The sequence below is a fragment of the Sarcophilus harrisii genome, chromosome 2 (assembly GCF_902635505.1).
Source record: "Sarcophilus harrisii chromosome 2, mSarHar1.11, whole genome shotgun sequence".
NCBI classification, from domain to species: domain Eukaryota; kingdom Metazoa; phylum Chordata; class Mammalia; order Dasyuromorphia; family Dasyuridae; genus Sarcophilus; species Sarcophilus harrisii.
Genome location: NC_045427.1, coordinates 116,442,719 through 116,452,760, shown reverse-complemented (window position 1 = coordinate 116,452,760; position 10,042 = coordinate 116,442,719). Strand labels below are relative to the sequence as shown.

At 35.4% G+C, this 10,042-nt stretch overlaps 1 pseudogene; it reads right to left on the bottom strand.

The window, feature by feature from the left end:
• Positions 1-5,229: 5,229 nt before the first annotated feature.
• On the bottom strand, positions 5,230-6,798 carry LOC100929033 (annotated as a pseudogene).
• Between the last annotated feature and the right edge of the window lie 3,244 nt (positions 6,799-10,042).

Below are 10,042 nucleotides of genomic sequence, written 5' to 3'. Positions count from 1 at the left end.
TTACCTATCTAAACCCCTGTTAGCGTTTCCAAAGCTTTAAATGAACTAATTATCACAACAGGGTATTACACTTAGAAGCAACACAGATCCATCCAGATATTTAGATGGATCTAATCCATTTCAATGATTTTTGCACTATCCCTAGTGTCCAATAAACCCTTCCTCCACATGTCTGTCTCTCAAGAGCTCTTAGTTTTCTCCAGACTCAGCTTGAACACCACCTTCCCCATGAGATTTTGCCCAGTCCTCTCAATTGTTGGTGTTTTATCCAAAGAAGTTTTTTTTAATATATTTTTTGTGTGTGCATGTACATATGTGTATGCATATACATATATAAACATAAAAGTACATGGATTTAAACAGTATATTGTATGTCTGTGTTTTTATATTCATGTACATATATGCACACATGCAGATACATCCATTTATGTGTATATGCATACTCATACAGGTATACATTATGCCTGGATATTACACATACCTCTATACACATATACAAGAATATATATATATATATATATATATATATATATACCTATACCTATGTGTGCACATTTACATGCATACACACACGATTTGCAGACATATAAATATAGGTGTGTGCATATATATACCTATACACGTGTGTACATGTGTGCATATATTTGTGCATATATCATGTACCTGCACACACACCTATACATAATGTATGCACTTATACATCCATGCTATATATACATGCACATATGTATACATGCATATCCACATATCTACACATACATCTATATAGATTTACTTTATATATATGTATACACATGCATATATACATACAAATACATATACATATATATGTTGTCCTCTTATCCAAGAGTATATGCTCCTCAAGAGAAGAAAATGTTTCAATTTTCTCTTTGTACCCTGCACACCTAGCACACTTGACACACAGTGGTGCTGATCAGATGTTTGTTGATTAATTGAGTAGGAATATCAATTTATTTGGGGAATTGGAAAAAGGAGATACTTTGGGGAGATCACTTTGAAAGTCACTACATTAGTCCAAATGAAAGTTGCTAAAAAGTCTGAATCAGTGATGATCCTATGGATTGAGAAAATAGCCCAAACATTAGAGATTTTGTGAAGTTACAAAGAGCAATTGAAAATATGGGTAATCTCATAATTTGATAAATTAGGTAATCATTATATTTCTTACATAATATGATAGCACAAAATGCTGATAAGATGATAAATGAGAATTATGATTGACAAATGTAGCCAGGGTTATACCCTTTGGAACATATGTGGGAATGAATTCATGTAGAACAGTCATCCCATGGAACATTCCCTAAAGTTCCTCTGACAATTTATGTGACTCAACACTGAATGGATTGCCACTTGAGATAATGAAGGGAAATTTTGGGTAGTCCCTTGGTCCTTTTCCTCTGTTGAAGGGAAAGTAAAGAGGAAATTTTATCAGTTAAAAAAGGGAAAATAATTTTTGCTTTCTTTTCAACTCTTTAGCACTTGTAGGTAACTCCCTGAAGGCACAGGGAAAAGCTATTAATCCCTCTTAGACCTCATGGTAGTAATAAGTACATATCCTACCTTAGCAAGCCTGAGACTGGATCTCAAAGTTTTAGTTGCCTCTTCTGCTTTATGTTTCTTTGCCTGTTCACAGGTGACTGAATAGCAATGCCAAGATGGAAATGTCCAAACTTAAATATGAATTTGAGATGTAGGAAGATTGTCTTCTTTGTAGGAGTTGTCATTTCTATACTCACAGTAGTTCTAGGAGATAAGACCACAGCCTGAAATTCCAGAAGACATGGACCTGGAAGTAATTATTTGAATATTACAGAACTAAATGTCTATTTAGCAGACCATTGTTTTGATGGTATTTTGGTGTTATTGGAGGTAGTAAAACCTGTATTCAAATCTTATCTCTGATTTATCAACTGAGGAATCATTTAAAATCTCAGTATTCCAGGATACTTTCTTTTAAAAAAAAATTAAAAATTTATTTTTCCCCAGTTATATGTAAAAATAATTTTTACCATTCTTCTTATTTTTAAGTTTTGAGTTGTAAATTTGTTTCCTCCCTTCCTCCTCCCTAAAATACTAAGTAATCTGATATAGATTACACATAAGCAATCATGTAAAACATTTCCATATTCATTATTTTGTGGGAAAAACTATAAGGAAGGAAGGAGGATGGCAGGGAGGGAGAGAGGGATAAAGAAAGGAAGGAGGGAGGGAGAGAGAGAGGAAAGAAGGAGGGAGTAAGGGAAGGAAGAAGAGAGGAAGGAAGGAGGGAAGTAAGAAGGAAGGAAGGAGGGAGGAAAGGAAGATAGAAGGAAGGGAGGGAAGAAGAGAGGAAGGAAGGAGGGAGGAAGGGAGGGAAGGAGGAAGAAAAGAGGGAGGAAGGAAGGGAAGGAGGAAGAGAGGGAGGAAGGGAGGGAAGGAGGAAGAAAGGGAGGAAGGAAGGAAGAAATGAGGGAGGGAGGGAGGAAGGAAGGAAGGAAGGAAGAAAGAAAGGGTATGTTTCAGTCTATATTCAGATGCCATTAGTTCTTTCTCTGGAGAATAGCATTTTTTAACATGAGTCTTTTGGGATTGTCTTGGATTATTGTATTGCTGAGAATAGCTAAATTATTCACAGTTGTTCCTCACATAATATTACTGTTACTTTGTATAATATTCTTCTGCTAACATTACTCTGTATCAGGTCTGTCTAGGTTTTTCTGAAAACATCCTTCTTGTATCTTATATATAATAATATCCCATTACAAACATATATCACAGCTTGCTTAGCTAATCATCAATTAATTGGTGTCTCCTCAACTTCCAATTCTTTCTCATTGCAAAAAGAGTTTTTATGAATATTTTCCTACAAGTAGATTCTTTTCCCTTTTAAAAAATCTCTTTGGGGGACCCATGTGTGCAAAATTGTTTTGTGGCAGCCCTTTTTATAGTGGCAAGAAACTGGAAACTGATGGATACTCATCAATTGGAGAATGGCTGAATAAATTATGGTATATGAATGTTATGGAATATTCTGTAAGAAACAACCAGTAGGATAATTTCAGAAAGGCCTGGAGAGGCTTACATGAACTGATGCTAAGTGAAATGAGCAGAACCAGGAGATAATTATACATGGCAACAACAAGATTATGTGATGACCAATTCTGATGAACATACCTTTCTTCAACAATGAGATGATTCAAACCAGTTCCAATTGTTCAATAATGAAAAGAGCCATCTACATCCAGAGAGAACACTATGGGAACTGAGTATGATTTCCAATATAGCATTTTCACTTTTGTTGTTTGCTTACATTTTATTTTGCTTCTCTCTTTTTAATTGGTTTGATTGGATTTTTCTTGTGTGGCATAATAATTGTATAATTATGTAGGCATATATTGGATTTAATATATATTTCTACCATGTTCAATATGTATTGAACTACTTGTCATCTAGGGAAGGCATGAAGGAAAATTGGGGGGGGGTGGAACACAAGATTTTGCAAGGGCTAATGTTAAAGAAATGTCCACATATATGTTTTGAAAAATAAAAAGCTTTAAAATTTTTTTTAAAAAATCTCTTTGATATACAGACCTAGTAGTAATATTGTTGGATTAAAGGTAATGAACAATTTTACAGCCCTTTGAGCATAGTTCTTAATTGCTCTCCAGAATGAATCAGTTCACAATTCCACTTATCATATTTTAGTGTGCCAATTTTTCCACATCTACTCCAAAAATATCATTTTTTTCTGTTATAACAGCCAATCCAAAGGATATGAGGTAGTACCTCAGAGTTATTTTAATATGCATTTCTCTAATCAATAATGATTTAGTTTTTTTTAATTTCTTTGTCTGCCTTTCACATCCTTTGACCATTTATCAATTGGAAAATGATTTGTATTCTTATAAATTTGACCCAAGTTTCTATGCATTTGAGAAGTGAAACCTTCATCAGAGATCCTTGGTATAAATTTTTTTTACCCAGTTTTGTGCTTTCCTTCTCATTTTGGTTTCATTGTTTTTCTTTGTGCAAAAACTGTTTAATTTTATATTCAAGTACCTTTCCAAAACTACAAGTTACAAATTAGGGGCTCATCTGTATCAATGGAGTTTCTACATCAAGAATTTCCTAAACTGATGAAATAAGAAGGTTTTTTTTACCAAAAAAACAAGTGGACCAGGCACTTTGCTTACCCTGGGGATACAAAAACAAAACAATCCCTCTGCTCAAGGGGCTTGCATTGCTAGTGAAGGAAATAATAAGAATTGGCATATAAATGGCACTTTAAAAATGGTAGTTATGCAGCGATACTGTATGAGGATGTATTCTGATGGAAGTGGATTTCTTCAACAAAGACAAGATCTAACTTAGTTTCAATTGATCAAGGATGGACAGAAGCAGCTACACCCAAAGAAAGAACACTAGGAAATGAATGTAAACTGCTTGCATTTTTGTTCTTCTTCCCAGGTTATTTATACCTTCTAAATCCAATTCTCCCTGAACAACAAGAAAACTGTTTGGTTCTGCACACATATATTGTATCCAAGATCTACTGTAATCTATTTAACATGTATAGGACTGCTTGCCATCTTTGGGGAGAGGGTGGAGGGAGGGAGGGGAAAAATCGGAACAGAAGTGAGTGCAAGGGATAATGTTGTAAAAAATTACCCTGGCATGGGTTCTGTCAATAAAAAGTTATTTAATTAAAAAAGAAAAAAAATAAAAATAAAAGGGAAGGCTCAAAAAAAAAATGGCAGTTATGGTTGTTCTTTGTTTTTGAAGTGGACCACTACATTGAAGTCAAGGTACACTGTGCCTTGCTGTGACTGATTAGGATATGCTTAGAAGGCTCTACCACAGGTCAGGCACAAATAATTCACATTAACATTTGGAGAGTAGATGTTGCTAAATTTGTACATTTCATGTTTCTTTAATTCTGCTCTGCTCATAGAGTATAGTGTCTTCTTTGATGGGGGCATGCCATGCTGGACAATTCTTTGCCTGTGCATCTCATGATACACAATCAATTCCATAGTTTTTCAGAGAGACCTTAAGTGTGTCCTTATATCACTTCTTCTGACCTCCATGTGAATACTTCTTGTGTATGAATTCTCTGTAAAATAATAATTTCTTAGGTAAACATGGTTGGCATTTGAATAACACTTTTTTTGGCTATCAATTTTTTATAGTTGTACTATAAGTTGGTAAAAGACATATTATTAGAGAGTTTCAAGTTCTTGTGGTCAAATATGACTTCTTTTCTTCCTTCTGGTGTCTTGGGCAAGTCACTCCAGACATTTCTGAAGCCATTTCCTTGGGTTTTTTTCTGCACCTGTTACCTGGTGAATGAAGATACCATCTTCAGGAAGTTCTATGTCATCCATTTCATACGTGTATGATGATTCTATTGCAATAGCTCATCATTACTGAAGCCAAGGAAAACTATGCTAATGGGATACTGATAGAATTGGCATAATCATTTCTTGTTGATCACAAATAATAACAAATCTATCAGATCCATGTGTAGCAAATGGGTAGTGAATATTGTAAAAGGAAATGGTATTGACAGAAAAAATATGCTTAATATTAGTTCTTTTAGCCTGTGGCATTTGAATACATATTTTTTTCTTCTGTACCTCAGGACTTGGGTCCAAAATTCAACTGCCTCTTGGTCTTCAATAGAGGTTAACATATAACATTGCTTATTTGGAAATGCTCAAACAAAAGAAGTCTAGTATTTCTGACTAGATTCTCTTCTCTACAGCACATAGCCCATATTTCACAAGTCTCATACCAACACTCTCCAGCCAGTTGTCTCCACAATTAATGTCTCTAGACACAAAGAACATATAAACCTTTTCCAGTTGAGAAAAAGTTCCTGTATTACAAGAAGTTTGGGAATCCCACAATTTAACTCTTTGGTCCTACTAACCAAAACATTCACATCTGGACAATATTCAACGTAGCTAATAGGTGCATCATGGGTTCCAACAAGGTATTGATCAGTATTCTCTCTGTAGTAGAGTTTGAATGCTTGACAGTTTAGCTTGAGAAAGAACTTCAATATCTGGTAACCTATTTTATCACATGATCTTCAGAATCTTCCTAAGATAATTCGAACGGAAGTGATTCAGTTTTCTGGCATGGAACTGGTGAGCTATAATAGACAGGCCACAATGAAGTCAGCACAGTGACTCTGGAGACCATTTTGGTAAGCAGTCTAATACATCTTCTCTTCCATACTTTCTTTTGGAGCTTCCAAAACACTAAACTACCTCTGGCAATGCATGTCAACTCATCATCTATGTGTACTTCCCTGGAAAGTATTCTGCCAAGGTAAGTGAACTTATCCACAGTATTCAACATTTTTCCATTTGCTATAATGATGGTTCTACATACAGAAGGTATGGGGCTGGCTGGTGAAGAATCTGTATTTTCTTGGTGTTTATTATTAGGCCAAAATTTGTACAAGCAACAGAGAATCAATCCAAACTTTGGTGCATCTCAATTTCAGAGACTGCATTGAATGTACAATCATCTGCAAAAAAAAAAAAAAAAAAAAAAAAAAAAATCATCCATCAACTTTCTCTCCACTTTAGTCTTCACTTGTAGCTTGTAGCCTTTTCAAATTAAATAATTTACCATCAGCGAGTTGACCTTGATGCCTTTTTCATCCTTGTTGAAGGTTGCTAAAAAATACCATGCTACAAAAGCAGGGAACAAGTATGTAGTTTTGCCAAACTCTGTTGGTAAATGGAAAAGCTTGAAAGCACTATTATCCAGAACCTGGGCAAGCATGCCATCATAAAACTAATGTATAATACTGATGAACAGAATTCTTCTGGCACCCAAATTTTACCATATTTTGAAATAAACCCTCATGACTGACAGTATCAAAGATCTTGGTCAATTCCACAAACATGTATAGATTTCTCTTCTTTGCATTTTAAAGTATACAAAACTGTTTACATATATTGTCTTATAATAATTTCACAAGTAAAACATCATAGATGCTATTATCCCTCCTCTACATATTAGAAAAGTGAGTTCTATTAAGAGGAAATAAAACATAAGCTACTTTTTTTAACCAAAGGATTATATTTACTCACACAACTTTAACAAACCAAAAAGAAAAACAGATTAAGTCCTGAGAAGTTCCAGACTCATTCTGGTGATTTATATCTGATCTCTCTGTGCAGAAGTGCTGAGTAAAAGTGGACTTTCCTAGCTTCTCAGAGTCAATGACCTTCCTATCCTTCATCTATGATTCTTTCAGTAGGGCAATATTGATTATGGAAGATCTAAGTTCAGGAAAAAATGGGAAAGGCCAGGGCAATGAGAATTAGTCATAGAAAAAAATAAGTATGTAGGGGAAATGGGAGAATCTTATGTTTCCAAAAGTAGGACAGCCAGCTATAATAGAAAGCTAACATCATGAGTTTGATTTGGGTAGACAAAGCCTCTTTGACCTTTCCCAGTACAGTCCTTTGAAATTAATTTCTTTGGAAACTAAATATGTTGTGCATTTGGATCTTTCCCAACAGGTGCCATCCAATGGTTCAGCATCAACTGGGTAGGTATTAAACAACAAAAGGGCAAATAAATAAGGGGAGTTCTGCTGGCTTGATTGATATAGGCAAAGGTCATTGTATGTCTGAAACCAAAGGAGATCCTCTGTTTAACTCATCCTTGTAATAATAAAATCTCCCACAAATTCCCTGTCTCCTTCAGCTAACACTAGTTCCTTATTGAGGGATGTGGGGTTTTGTAAATTTTTAATAAAATATCAAATGAGTAGCTGCTTACCTATAGCTTCTCCCATACTCTTCTTCCCTAACATTCCCCAGGCACAGATTTCATTTCTTTGTTAAGGAAAAAAGGGCATATCAACTCTATGCACTATTCACAATTCTAATAGGATTAATGTTTAGAGTCATAAAATCTCTGGACTCCAAAAATCTTGGCTAAGTTTGTGTCATGGAACTTAGGAACCCAGTGTTAATTGGAACTCTTGAGTGTTGATTGGTTGTTGGCAGAGACCTCTTATTACTTCTGGCTGTGGCCATTCATCCATTTTATAAGGAGGGTGAACCTAACAACCAGCCCTTACAAAGAACAGTGCTACTATTATATGCCAATTTCCCTACAACAACTATCTTGGCATCCAGATAAATTTTTCCCCATTTCATATTTTTATTCTAAAGTCCAATTCAATTCAGTTCACCATCTAAAGCCATAAAGCTCCACATAGCACAACTAGGGAAGAGACATATAAAAGTAAGAGGAGGCTACATTTTAAAATTGCTTAATGGCGGTAAATATTAATTCCTTTCACAATAGATTTGAGTTTTAGAAATTATGAGAAGTCATTGGAATACAATAAGAAATCAAGATTGGTTTTCTTGGTCAAAAGCTATTAGTGTAATCATGAGATAGCATCCAGAAATTTAGAAATGACCATAGACATCATCCATCCATTCCTCTTTTACAAATGAGGAAACCTACTTCAAGTAGCATAGGTTGCAAGATTTAAAATTGATCCCTAAACTTGGGAAAACAAATCTGGTGTTCTTCATGCTTGAGGGTTCTATTTTATTCTTTTTTTCCCTGAGGCAACTGGAGTTAAGTGACTTGCTCAGGGTCACACAGCTAAGAAGTATTAGGTGTCTGAGGCCACATTTGAACTCAGGTCCTCCTTCAGGGCTGGTCCTCTATCCATTGTACCACCTAGCTATACCCCTATTTTATTCTATTTTTATTATGACTCACAAACTAACTTTGAACGTAATTCTAAGAAAAGGCCCTTCAATAACATTCTGAGCCTTGGCAGTATCATTGGAATTAAATCTCTAAAGGTGGCTTCCTTAATGATATAGTACAGGAGAGTTCAAAATGACAAGCAGCAGAGTCATATAGGGATCTCAGTTAACAGAACTTTTATTACTATTCACAAGGGGAGAAGAACAGGATACAGCCTCCATTTTCCTCAGAAGAAGGCAGCCCACAGTGGGATGGCTTCTGGACAGAGACTTATGCAACAGCTGTAGTATTCTGGTAAAATGCCCAGAGAGCCTCAGGGCTCAAAATTATATAGAGTTTTAGATAAAGAACCAGCAGGACATCTAAAGGAGATTGCCCTGTCATCCGTAACAGAAGAGTTGTATAGTCAGGACCAATGAAATGAATGTATTTTCTTTTTTTTTTTATTTTTTTTTTATTTAATAGCTTTTTATTTACAGGATATATGCATGGGTACCTTTACAGCATTAAAAATTGCCAAACCTCTTGTTCCAATTTTTCACCTCTTACCCCCCCATCCCCTCCCCTAGATGGCAGGATGACCAGTAGATGTTAAATATATTAAAATATAAATTAGATACACAATAAGTATACATGACCAAAACGTTATTTTGCTGTACAAAAAGAATCAGAATCTGAAATATTGTACAATTAGGCTTGTGAAGGAAATCAAAAATGCAGGTGTGCATAAATATAGGGATTGGGAATTCAATGTAATGGTTTTTAGTCATCTCCCAGAGTTCTTTTTCTGGGCATAGCTGGTTCAGTTCATTGCTGCTCCATTGGAAATGATTTGGTTGATCTCGTTGCTGAGGATGGCCTGGTCCATCAGAACTGGTCATCATATAGTATTGTTGTTGAAGTATATAATGATCTCCTGGTCCTGCTCATTTCACTCAGCATCAGTTCGTGTAAGTCTCTCCAGGCCTTTCTGAAATCATCCTGTTGGTCATTTCTTACAGAACAGTAATATTCCATAATATTCATATACCACAATTTATTCAGCCATTCTCCAACTGATGGACATCCATTCAGTTTCCAGTTTTTAGCCACTACAAAAAGGGCTGCCACAAACATTCGTGCACATACAGGTCCCTTTCCCTTCTTTATAATCTCTTTGGGATATAATCCCAGTAGTAACACTGCTGGATCAAAGGGTATGCACAGTTTGATAACTTTTTGAGCATAGTTCCAAACTACTCTCCAAAATGGTTGGATTCGTTCACAACTCCACCAACAATGC